Here is a 14,861-nt window from a genome sequence, read left to right on the forward strand (position 1 = left end):
TATGTATAAAGCTAAAGAAGAACTATGAACAACTAAACATATGTATAAAACTAAAGAAGAACTATGGACACCTAAGCATATGTATAAAACTAAAGAAGAACTATAGACAACTTAGCAAATGTATATAGCTAGAGCATAGTGCATATATCATCTATGGGTAGGCATTAAACACAACTCTTCCACGAGTTTGACAATGGTAGAACAATGCCTGCAATAATTGCACTATGAGACAATGCCCAACGAATGTTTAGACTATTATTAAACTATGGTGTGGCCTATTCTATGATACCATAGAGTATAATTAGTCCAGATTATGACTAGACTATAATTGCATATCTTAGACCATGACTATGGTTGGTATGATTGGACTATCTAGATTGACTAAACTATGGCTCGATTCTAACTTGTAACTTATTGAGCTATAAACTATGACTTATAATCTATGAGGACTAAATTCAAGCACTATATACTATGCCTTATGGACTATAAAATTTGACTTATAAACTACCATTTATAGACATTATATTCAGCCCTTCACAGACCTGAAAACATCATGCGCTTCTCCAGGATAGGGCATCCCCTTGTATTGACTCAAATAGTGCTCCTAAATACATGCACACCCTTGCATGAGATTCCTACACAACACCCACACTGACCTTTCACATGAAAAACAGTAGCATTACCGCCATTACAAGGGGATAGCCGGCGGTAGCCATCCCCTTGTACTGACTCAAATAGCACTCCTGAATACCTACACACCCTTGCATGAGATTCCTACACAACACCCACACTGACCTTTCACATAAAATACAGTAGCATTACAGCCATTAGATCTAATGTCCAAATTTATAGTCCGACAAAAGAATCTCCATTTTAAGATGAATCAGAATAACCTATAGATAACTAACAGCTCATGCAAGATAATATCAAAAGCCAAAACTTTTTACCCTCTTAGAAATGTGCCAAGAACTAATAGTACAAGCCTTAAAACAGTATGAGAAGCCGTGAAACAACACAAGCCCTTGAAACGCAAGGCTATTATGATCATCCCGAGATTGTGAGTTGCACCAACTATCAACCCAAAGTCTCAGACCATCGTAATCACACTTCTTTGCAAGTGCTTCACCTTCCAAAAATTCCACCTGGGCTTCAAGATTTTGTTTCCAGAATGTGCGTATGCTTGTAATATCTATGGGGAATTGATCACCTCTCTTGATGAAAAGATACAAACTCCAAACCAAGGAGCTGAGGTCGTCCTCTGGTTTGAATGTGACCACTATTAGAAAGAGTCCTGATGTGCCTACAGATATGCCTCTTGATGTGCTTCCTGATGTTCCATTGCATTGACTAATTGAGACAATATGCTATTAGATACGGTGATAAAACTGCCTGCAAAGGGAGCTTCTTTAAAACTGATTTTGTAGCAAAGCCCCAGTCTATTAGGACCACATCAGGCACCTCTGCAACTTTACATTTTAGGATGTTGGGAGGCCGCACATCTCTATGTACTTTCTTTCCAAAGCCAGCGTCGCTAAGTCCTCCTCGACTGGTTAAGCTATTTGACAGGTCCTGCATAATTCGAGAAGGACTCAAGTTTGCCCTCTCAAGCTTCTATGTGGACGACGATGATCACAGTTGATCAGGAACAGCTCTTGAGCTTCTCTTTGAGCTTTTATAATCTTTTGTATTACAACATCTAATATTAGTTTTTGTTTGTTTTCTACTCTGGTGATTTCTAGATAGGGTCTTGTATAATGCCTTTGACATGGTTAATCTTTCAAAGCTTAAATTGTAATGTTTTTTAATGGAGGCAAAGCTTATGAATTTTGGTGTGAAGCTCAATATCGTAGGTTTGCTGCTGTGTAATATATCTGGTTAGATATTATCTAGGGGCAAGCAACACAGCGTGAGCAAGCATGGAGGGAGTGAGCGAGGCAAAGTTGCAGATAATGGCCTCAAACTGCGTTTCTTTGTTTTAAGCAGACATGCCTTTCCATGGCGCACATTTTTACATTTCCTCTCTTTCACTCGCTTGAAGCTTCATAGCTTGGTGGAGTGGACATCCTCTGATTGCAAATAGTTGTCCTCGTGGTAAGGCACTAAACATTTTTGAGACTAAATTTATAGTTTTTAGTTTTTAGTTTATAAACATAGCTTAGGTAGTTCACTTTAGCGTATCTATCAAAGTAACACTCTTGTATTCAAGGACAATGGTGTGCACATTTTTCTCATGGGGGAGTGAAATGTTCCACCCTTGCCCCTTATTTGTAAAGCTAACCTCAATTATTTTGGTTAAGAATAATGAAGTACATGAGCTCTATTTTTGGTATGTCTTGTCACCATTTCTTTTTTATTGCTCATGATGTTGATGATAAGGATGTAGATAATGTCTATTGTTTGCCTAATAATGAACACATGCTCTCCTCTTTGTCATTAAAATAACATGCCTCTACCTTGCATTCTTCTAAGAGAAAAGCCTCTTCTATTTCACCTTCTACTAATGGAAAGATGCAATATTTGTTACATGAATGTGTGGATGTATTTCCAAACCATTTACCATCTAATTTAGCTCTTAAATGTGCCATAGCGCATGGCATAGATCTCGTTGATGGAAGTAAACAATTAATTCAACCTCACTATTTCCTACGTGCTAGTGAAGCCCTTTATTTCTTCATAATGAGAAAGTTCTAGTTCATAACAATTTATAGGTCATGACTATACAAACTATGAACTATGACCTATGAATTGTATGAACAAAGATGCAATTGCACTATACACAATGAAGTATGAGATATAATGTATTATAAGCAAGGAAATTAAATTTCTGAGCTATGAACAGATTCATAAGTTTGTACATAGTTAGCTAACATATTTCATAAATCATAGTTAGCCTCGATTCGCAATGTCATACATAGCCTCTGTGCATTGTGCACTATGCACTATAAAGTATCGAGCATACTTTCCCTAATTGATAGCTTATAGATCATATTGTATAGTTCATAGGCTTTTAGAGATTACAAAACTATCTATATTGGTATCCCTAAACTAGCAATATAGTTCATGAATCATAGCTAGCTCTCATAGTACATAGTTCATACCAACACTAAACATAGATCATTCAAAAAAGCATAATTCATGAAGCATTTCTTACATCATTTAGGATAGTCATCTTGAATAGTTCATTGACCATAGTTTATAGTTCATAAATGAAAGATTATAGTTTATAGTGCATAGTCCATTGATCGTAGTTTGTAAATTAAAAATATAGATCATATTTAAGAAAAAATCATAGTCCATTGATATCTATAGTTCTTATTTCAGAATGGTGGTGGTAAGTACTCTCTTCCATGGTGCATTAAGAAAAAAAAATTGGAAAGTCCACTCCATAATCTATATGGCATAGTCCATGGAGGATTCCTTAGATAATTTAGGATAGTCCTTAGTTTCTAGATCATATGCACTATCTTGATGCAATATACCACACATTTTTCATATGTACAAGTTGGTAAGCATAAGATAATTACATACAATTCTTTTGGATCATAGATCATTGACACACAATACATCATACATGGTATTTGTGAAGTTTGAAATTCTATCTATCAAGTTAATGAAGCGTGATCGATAGCTTCTAAAGCATCGTTCATAGGCCATGAAAGCACAAGTTTATAAAGCATGGTCCACTCATCATATTTCAATAATGATAGCCCATAGAATACTTATTCAATGGTCAAAAAATTATAAACTATAAATTATGCACAATGGTGAATAAATTATCAACTATAAACTATGAATTATGCACAATGGTATAAATTCAATTATGCCTTATGGTCAATAAACTATGAACTATGCTCATAATTCATAGTGTGTAGTGTATAGTTTATAAATCATAGTGTATAGTGTATAGTCTGTGGTGTATAGTCTATAGTGTATAGTCCGTAGTGTATCGCTTATAGTGTGTAGTGTGTAGTGTATAGTGTATATTGCATAGTGTATAGTGCATAGTGCATAGTGTATAGTGTATAGTTCAAAAATCATAGTGTATAGTGTATAGTCCATAGTGTATAGTGTATAGTGTATAGTGTATAGTGTATAGTGCATAGTGCATAGTGCATAGTGCATAGTGCATAGTGCATAGTGTATAGTGCATAGTTTATTATCGATGTATAATTTATAGTTATAGTATATATTGTAGAGTTCATAGTTTATAGTGTACAATGTATAATTTATAGTTTATTGATCATAGTATATAATTCATATTTTATAGTTTTTCTTTCAGCTGAATGGGGGTAAGTTTTCTGCTTCATAGTTGATAGCTAGCTCTCATGCTTTTCATATTAGTTCATAGGTCATAGTCCATAGGTCATAGTTTATAGTTTATAGTTCATAGTTAGGAACATTGAAGTGCCACGCATTGAGGTAATTCAGAGAGCTTACAAGACTATCAATATAGCTTATAGTTAGCTCTCATACAGGTATCCCTAAACTATCAATATAGTTCATAAATTATAGTAAGCTCTTATGTTGGTGTTCCTAAGCTATCAATAAATTCATAGTTCATAAATAATCGTTAGCCTCAAGTGAAGCCTGGGGGAGTGTATGCTATGCATGTATGAATTAGTTGGAAAATTTTCTATACATGCTATTAAGAGATTTTGATTCATCCTTTTATTTTTATGGCATCACTTGGTGGAAAAGTGCTTCAATCAATTTGAAGTGACCTTGAATGCACGAATGCTCAACCACTGACATTGCATCCACAAGCTGATTCCAAAATGTAGACATAGTATGTGGTGCTGATCTTTTTGTTAGTTTATAATTAATAGTTCATAATTTAGAAATCATAGTGTATAGCTTTGAGTGTCAAACTATAACCTTTACTCTATGAACTATGCACTATGCACTATGATTTATGATCTATAAATTAACAAGAAGATAATTCAAATGCATCTTCTGTACGTATCATTTCTAAGGCCATTGACTCCCTCAAGCTTCATTTGGTGATGCCTATTTAGTACTGTCATGATAGACCCTATCAAGCATCACAAAATGCAATAACCATAATCATGTACAAAATAATATTAAGCCATGGACTTTTCGAAATTTCTTTCTCAATACTCCAACTTACCACCATTCTAATGAAAGGAAAACTATAAATTAAAAACTGAGAACTACAATTTATGAGTTATGAACTATGAATTAGGAAGTATACATTATAAATAACAAATTATGAATTATGAATTATGCACTATGATATAAAAACAATGGCTTTCAAATGGGAGAGTTTAAGATGGGCAGTGGCTATTGCACCCCATTTTGGGATCAGTTTATCGATGCATTGCCACCTGTGGATGAGCATTCGTACGTTGGGAGTGACTTCAACCTGATTGAAGCACCTTTTGAGTAAGTGGATTGTAGTCATGCCACTATTCAGGGAGAAAAGCTTGAAGCTTAGGAGAGGCTATGTATAACCTTGTGAACGGAGGCTAACTATGGTTCATAAATCAATGTAAATTGATCAAAGTTCATAGTTAATAAACCATAGTTCATAGTGTACTGTGTTTAATGGTACATTAAACACAGTACACTATGCTTGTGAACTGAGGCTAACTATGATTCACAAATCAATGTAAATTGATCAGAGTTCATAGTTAATAGACCATAGTTCATAGTGTACTGTGTTTAATGGCATTTTCATGCTTAGTGTTTTGTACATTTCTTGAAGCTTGATGGATTTTGTCATGCTAGTAATGAAAAGGCTATGAACTATAAGCTAAGGGCTATGAACTACAAACTATGTAAAGTTAATTATTACCTATGAACTATAAACTATACACAATGCACTATGAAATATGAGAGCTAGTTATGGTCTATGATAGTTTAGGGATAGCAATATGAGAGCTAATTATGAAAAGTGCACAGTGCAAAGAGGCTATGTATGACCTTGCAAATTGAGGTAAACTATAACTTATTAATTATGGACCATACTCATTGAGGCCAACATAAGAGCTAACTATAATTTACAAACTCCATAGTGCATAGTGCACCATGTACCTTTAATCGTAAAATTCATAGGTCATCGTTTATAGTTTAACTATGACCTATGAATTATCTCGGACTAGGACTTTTCCATTAATTTATACATGTCACTTTCACATGTAGATTATACATACGACTTGCTCAAGATTCACTTGGTGCCTATTCTTCACTATCATGACAAAATCTATCAAGGTTCACAAAATATGAAAAATGATAAACTATACACTATGGTCAATAAACTATGAACTATAAAATATGAACAATAGTATTTAAACTATAAACTATGAACTGTACAAAATGTATGATAAACTATAAATTATACACTATGAATAATAAACTATGAGTTATACACTTACATTATGAACTATGAGATATGAACTAACAAAAAGATCTTTCAAATGGGAGAGCACTACATGCTATATGCCCTGTATGCCCTATATGCACTATATGCCCTATATGCACTACACGCTATATGCAAAGTTATATGCCCTATATGCACTACATGCAAAGTTTTATGCCCTATATGCACTACATGCTATATGCCCTATATGCACTTTTCCTGTCTCAAACCATCAAGTATCTATTTGTCTTCCTATGAGCAGATGGAAATATACCCCCCTTATCAGTAGTGCTCACTTTTGTACTCGCCATTGTCTCCAACTTTCCTCTCTAGACCAATCCGGATGACCATGACAATTATATATGAATGCATACCAAAGCATGACAAACATAGTCTTCCCTCATCTTGAAAAGACAAAGCATAGGACTGTTTGACAAACTCATGCTACATATATTATAGTGTTAAAAACTTACTATGTGCTATAAAGGAACAAATCTAGTAGTCATAATGTATTTATATTTCACGCCCTTGTACCCGATGGTGTAATCTGCCATGCGCACGATGCCCTCTTCAAACTGCGTAGGATGCCCTCTCCAACAAACTGCGCAGGATGCCTGCTTTAATATTTTTAGAGTAATACTATGGCTAATTAACAAAGTATTTGATTAATTCAGCTCCTATGCTTTATCGCTAATCAAAAAATTAATTGAATTATTTTTGACCCACCATCCCACATATTTGTGGGGTGGTCTTTATGGCTAGATTATAGCCATACTGCTAATTAACAAGGAAAAAACTATATATGTAGAGCTACTACTATGTATTGTAAGGCTCTATGAGCTATCAAGTAGATAGTCTCTAGCACAATAACTTTTAGACATTTTCCCACTATAATTCCCACTTTGCGGATTACGACAACATCATGAGCTTTTGCAAGCGAGGCGGAGCATACCTAGCTAGGTGTGGTGGAGGACTGGCTGCATGCTCACTTGCAAAGCAACAAGACACGATTCTTCTATTTGGCAGAGTCCACAAAACATAGTTCATGGAATCATAGACTCTTGAACTACAAACTATGAGATGCACTATCATTTATGACCTATACACTATCACTATGAATTATGACCTACTATGAAAGAACAAAAAGGTCAACACATACTATGAAATCAAGTGGATGGATTTCAAATGGGAGAGGTTAGGATGGGCTAGTGTGAGAGCCACATTTTGGGATCAGCTTGTGGATGCATAGCCAGTGGTTGATGAGCAACATATAGAACCTTCCACAAATTCACACATGGCAATTTCACATGCATATAATACGCATAGTTCATAAATCATAGCACCAAGTGAACAATGAAGCCTCAATTTGTAGTTCTATTATGCACCATCAAACTTTATACATATCATCTATGAACTATAAAATATAAAGGTATGAAATGAAGAATGTGACAATTTTATGCTTAACAAATAAAGAACTATGAGCAACTAAGCATATGTATAAAGTTATGTAGAATTATGAACAACTAGGCATGTGTATAAAGCTAAGAAAGAACTATGAACAACTAGACATATGTATAAAGCTAAATAAGAACATATGCATATAGCTAAAGCATAGTGCATAATTCATCTTTGGATAGGTATTAATAAACACAACTCTTCCATGTGTTTGAAAATGGTAGAACAATGCCTGCAATAATCAGCCAGACCATTGAATACAATTGCACTATGAGACTATGCCTAGAGTGGCCTATTCTAAGATACTTCAATATGTGGCACTTTAATATTCTTATGAATTGTTGCTCACTTGCAAAGCAACTAGTCCATATGACCATAGATAGTTCACAATGATGCATAGCTCATTGTTTATGGCATATAGTTTATACTTCATAAGTCATATTATATAGTTTTTAGTTTATAGTGCATAGACTATTAACCATAGTGTAAAGTTCATAGTTCATAGACTATTGACCATAGTGTAAAATTTATAGTTTATAGTTCCTAATTGATAGTCTATACTTCTTCTTTCAGCAAAATAAAGGTAATTACTCTGTTCCATATTTCATAGTTAGCTCTCATACTAATTTATAGGTTATAGTTTATATTTGACTCGAAACTAAAGACAAATACATGGTTAAGAACATTGAAGTGCTACGCATTGAAGTAATTTAAAGTAGCTGCCCCTATGAGAGCTTAGAAAAGTATCAATATAGTTCATAGTTAGCTCTCATACTACTATCTCTAATTTATCAAGTTCATAAATCATAGTTAGCTCTCATGTTGGTATCTCATATAGTTAGCCTCAATTTGCAAGGTCATACATAGCCTCTCCCAAGCTGCAAGCTCAACTCCCTAAATAGTGGCATGACTACCACCGACTTACTTGGAAGGTGCTTCAATCATGTTGAAGTCACTCCCAACAAACCTTTTGGTGGAAATGCACCCAATTTAACTAACACAATTTGCTCAGACTTTGAGATGGGAGACATGTGACAACCTGAGATGGGGCTACACCACCCACATCTAATCTGGAGTCTCTACATAAACATAACTAGAAACATATTTCAACATGACCAACGTTCTCAAACTAGTGACCATAGAAAGAATATTTAGCTTGATGCTTTGTATTAACAAGTACACAAAGCACAATCTCATTCTTCATAGTGTGTAGTGTAGCTCATTATTCCATAGTTCATATTTGACTCTAAATTATAGCAGTTCAATAGTTAATAAGTCATAGTTCATAGTTCATAGATATTCAGAAGTACTCCGCTATGAACTATAAAGTATGAACTATGCAAGAACAATGAACTTTGGAATATGAACCGTGAACCTGTTGGGATTAGCTTAGTAGATGCATTGGCAGTGGTTGAGCCTTAGTGTGTCAAGAGTGACATCATGATTGAAGTACTTTCCAATCAAGTGAATAATAGAGATAAAGTCTCTTTTTACAATGTATAGACATACCAATTTATACTCATGAATAATTCAATATAAACAATTAAACACCATTAGAGGGAGCAATGAGAAACGATAACAACATTCATATTCTTCTGGCACTCATCATTGATACTCTAATGCCGTGCTTACCACCACCATTTTGAAAATAGGACTATAAAATATAAATTACAAACTAAGAACTATGCACTATGGTCAATAAACTATGAACTATGCATTGTGCACGATTATTTACAAATTATGCACTATACACTATGATTTATAAACTTTGAACTAATAACCATGCTCGGCATGGGATGAGAAGAGATATCTAGCAGCGACGGTATAGTATGTGCTAATTTTTTATCAGTTCACAATTCATAGTTTGTAGTTTATAAAGCATAGTGTTCATCAATCATAGTCCATAAATCATAGACTATATAATTTGCATATAGACTATAGTCCTAGACTATAGTCCGTTTAGGGTAAAGTAGCTCTTTCAGAAGTCATAACCATGCTTGGCATGGGATGAGAAGGAGATATCTAAGAGCAAAGGTATAGTATGTGCTTATTTTTTTTGTTCATAGTTTACCAAGTCATTGCAAACTATATACCATATCTTGAAGGCCTTATTTTAAAACTTTATCTATCAAGTTAATTAGCTCATAGTCCATGACTAATGCAAAGGCAATTTCATGCTCATGATTGATGACAATTTTGCAGGTTCAAAGAATCAAAACGCGAAAGCTTGGAGGTGTCACCATGATTTGCTTAGGTGATTGTACAAAACCTCCAGTTTACACTAGCTAACCTATTAATTGTAAGAGACAAGTTAAATTGATCAACTATTTACATGTGCAAGTATCATTTTGATCAGGAAGAAATGCAGCCCAGCTCATTTCTAGATGGTAATATAGAACAAGTTGTACAATATGTACATATTGGGGAAGGTGGACCATCAGTTAGTTTATATGATACGTACAACTCCCTTATGCTCCCAATGCACCAACAGTGCTCTACCACTAGCAACACATCGAGAGACTGATTCCAAAATGTGGCTCTTGCACTAGCCCATCCTGGCCTCTCCCATTTGAAAGACCTCTTTGTTAGTTTATAGTTTATAAATCATAGTGCATAGTGCATAATTTGTAAATAATCATGCACAATGCATGGTTCATAGTTTATTGACCATAGTGCATAGTGCATAGTTCTTAGTTTGTAATTATATTTTATAGTTCTATTTTCAGAATGGTGGTGGTAAGCACGGCATTAGAGTATCAATGATGAGTGCTAGAAGAATATAAATGTTGTTATCGTTTCTCATTGCTCTCTTGAATGGTGTTTAATTGTTTATATTGAATAGTTCATGAGTATAAATTGGTATGTTTATACATTATAAATATTTCTTTCTGTGCTATGAACTATAAAGTATGAACTATGCAAGAACAATGCACTGAGTATGAACCGTGAACCTTTTGGGATCAGCTTAGTGGATGCATTGCCAGTGGTTGAACCTTAGTGTGCCAAGAGTGACATCATGATTGAAGTACTTTCCAATCAAGTGATGGTCATAGAGATAAAGTCTCTTTTTACAATGTATAGACATACCAATTCATACATACCAATTCATACATGCCAATGTCAAATGTATATAATACGTACAACTCCCTCAATCTTCACAAAATTTGATGAGCATGATCATGAACTATACAATATAAACAATAAAACACCATTAGAGGGAGGAATGAGAAAGGATAACAACATTCATATTCTTCTAGCACTCATAATTGATACTCTAATGTCGTGCTTACCACCACCATTCTAAAAATAGGACTATAAATTATAAATTACAAACTAAGAACTATGAACTATACACTATGGTCAATAAACTATGAACTATGCATTGTGCACGATTATTTATAAATTATGCACTATGAACTACGATTATAAACTATAAACTAACGAAAGGGTCTTTCAAATGGGAGAGGCCAGGATGGGCTAGTGTAAGAGCCGTACTTTGGAATCAGCCTGTCGACGTGTTGCTAGTGGTAGAGCATTGTTGGTGCATTGGGGTCATAAGGGAGTTGTATGTATCATATAAACTAACTGATGGTCCACCTTCCCCAATATGTACAACTTGTTCTAGATAACCATCTAGAAAAAATGAGTTAGACTACATTTCTTCCTGATCAAAATTATACTTGCATAGGTAACTAGTTGATCCATTTAAACTATCTCTTCCAATTAATAGGTTAGCTAGAGTAAAATGGAGGTTATGTACAGTCACTTAAACAGATCATGGTAACACCTCCAAGAAAAGCTCCTCAAAAGCTTTCGTAATTTGATTCTTTGAACTTGAAAAGTTGTCATCAATCATAAGCATGAAATTTTCTTTGCATTAGTCGTGGACTATAAGCTAACAAAAAGGTCTTACAAATGGGAGAAGTCAGCATGGGCTAGTGCAAGGGCCAAGGTGACTTCAACATGATTGAAGTACATTTTGATCGAGTGAAGAAAACCATCAAGCTTCAAAAAATGCAGTTAGCATAATCATGTACACAACACTAAGCATAGAAATGCTATGGACTTCCCTGAAATTTTTTGTCAATGCACCATGGAAGGTTTAGGGATACAAACATGAGAGCCAGTTATGATTTATGAAGTATAATGGTAGTTTTCTAGGCTTTCAAAATTATGAAATATACTACATGATCTTTAACCTATCAATTTATGTATGACCTTGCAAATTTATGTTGGCTACAATTTTTGGACTATGAACTATAATGATAGTTTAGGGATATGAACATGAGAGATATCTATGATTTATGAACTATATTGATAGTTTAGAGATACCATGATGAGAGCTAGCATAGTGCTTAGTTCATCAATCATAAATTGGTATGTTTATACATTGAAAAAGAGACTTTCTCTCTATGACCAGCACTTGATTGAAAAGTACTTCAATCATGATGTCATTCTTGACACACCAAGGCTCAACCACTGGCAATGCATCCACTAAGATGATCCCAAAAGGTTCACGATTCATACTCCATAGTGTATTGTTCTTGCATAGTTCATACTTTATAGTTCAGAGCATAGGAAGAAATATTTATAAACTATGCACTATAAACTATAAACTATAAACTATGAGAGCTAGCTATGAGTTTAGGGATACCAATATGATAGCTAACTAGAAACTATAGTGATAGTGTTCTAAGCTCTCTGAATTATGAACTATACGATATGATCTATAAGCTATCAATTATAAAAAGTATGCTTGATACTTCATAGTGTATATTGCACAAAGGCTAGGTATTACCTTGCAAATTGAGGTTAACTATAATTTATGAATTAGGAAATATATTTTTAGTTCAACAATACCAACATGAGAGGTAACTATGATTTATAACTATGTTAATAGTTTTGGGAAAGATTATCTGATGGTCCACCTTCCACAAAACGTACATAGCTCTTTAAGAAGTAATAACCATGCTTGGCATGGAATGAGAAGAGATATCTAGCAGCAACAGCATAGTGTATAGTTCATAGTTTGTAGTTTATAAAGCATAGTGTATATGTCTTAAATCAAAGGCCAATGTTCATATTGTATACATGATAATTTCATATATGTATATGGTACTTACAACTCATTCAAGCTCTACTTTGTGCCTATTCATTACTATAATGACAAAATCCAGCAAGCTTCACAAAATGACCTATACTTTTTGCCTCTACCGTAGCCTTGTCTTTTTGAGGCCCTTTCTTTCCCGCGCCCTTTGTTAGTTCATAGCTTATAGTTCATAAATTATAATGCATTGTGCATAGTCCATAGTTTATTACTCATAGTGTATAGTTAATAGGTAATAGATCAAGGCTTATTGTTTGAATTGTATAGTTCATAGTTTATAGTTCATTGATTATAGTGCATAATTTATAAATTATAGTTAATAGTAAATAGTACTCTATTCCATGGTGCATTGAGAGAAAAATTTTGGGAAGTCTGTGGCATTTTCATGCTTAGTGTTTTGTACATGTGAAATTGGCATGCATGAATTGGCATGTATAAATTGGCATGTATATACATGCTAAAAAGAGACCCAGCCCTTTATCTCTATGGCCATCACTCAATTGGAAGGTACTTGAATCATGTTGAAGTCACTCTCGAGACACAACTAACAATGCTCTACCACTAGCAACACATCGAGAGGCTGATTCCAAAATGCGGCTCTTGCACGTCTCTCCCATTTAAAAGACCTTTTTGTTAGTTTATAGTTTATAAATCATAGTGCATAGTGCATAATTTGTAAATAATCGTGCACAATGCATAGTTCATAGTTTATTGACCATAGTGCATAGTGCATAGTTCTTAGTTTGTAATTTATATTTTATAGTCCTATTTTAAGAATGGTGGTGGTAAGCACGGCGTTAGAGTATCAATGGAGCCTTGGATGTTAACATTCACCCTGGTGTTTCCTACTAACAGGCACCATACAAAAACACCTCTGTAATTTTGATTGGACTCTCATGTTTAGATCATACAACACTAGACCACTCAAAGGTGCATGAAAAGGAGCTATCAAACAACAAACAACAAACACACATTTGTAATCTCTTCCCTCTAAGCAATGTATCCAAGTTATAGCCCACAAAATTGAGCTCGGCTAGATCACAGCCAAAGGCTGATAGCAAGTAAGTACATCATCCATGCTTTTGAACCTAAAGCTTCATTTCCCAGACAACCTGACAATTCCTCCCACAAAATGAGCAGCTCTCCTGCCATCTGCCATCATAACCGATGTATCCAAGTTACAGGCCACAAAATTGAGCTCAGGCAGATCACAACCAACAGATCACAACCAAAGGCTAATAGCAAGTAATCACAACATCCATGATTTTGAACCTTATTTTCAGCAAACCTAGCAGAAAATGGGCAGACTTCACACGCTATCGGAGCGTGTGCGGGTGGAAGGCCAAACCACTGGGGCTTGTGGCAAAAGGGGGCTGATGAGAGTAGGGTGAGAAAGAGAAGAAAATATGCAGACACTGGGTGAAGGATACCCTTCAATTTGTTTATGGTGCTAGTCGCATCTTCCACGTACAACGTAGCACAAATATCGGATAAGCACTTCAAGTTGCATCTTCCACGTACAACTTTGAAGCAATAAGATAAGTGTTGTGAGCAATCCGCTCTCGATCTGAGTACTCAATATTTGGATTTAAGATATAGAAACCCTAGTGTCATTAATTTCTCTCTCTACTCACCATGATCTGAAATTCTTCTGTATCCACCACCTTCTTTCTTTGTTTAGAAGCTTTCATACATGAGAGAAGAGCATAAACTTTCAATGACAAATCAAGTTAAGACATCCAAGAGCATGATATTAGTAGTTAGGCAATGCTGCCCTTGAATACAATACATATCAGGTCCTTTTTGTCCATACAACTGGGTCACCATGGGTCTTAGTAGCATGTTCACAACATAAGATATTCTGATGATGCAGTAGTTACAAGAGAGGATAGGAGAATAAGAAGAAAGACCATTGAGAGT

Source organism: Lygodium microphyllum, chromosome 10 (assembly GCF_053477565.2).
Source record: "Lygodium microphyllum isolate KBCC chromosome 10, Lygodium_microphyllum_v1.1.10, whole genome shotgun sequence".
NCBI lineage: Eukaryota > Viridiplantae > Streptophyta > Polypodiopsida > Schizaeales > Lygodiaceae > Lygodium > Lygodium microphyllum.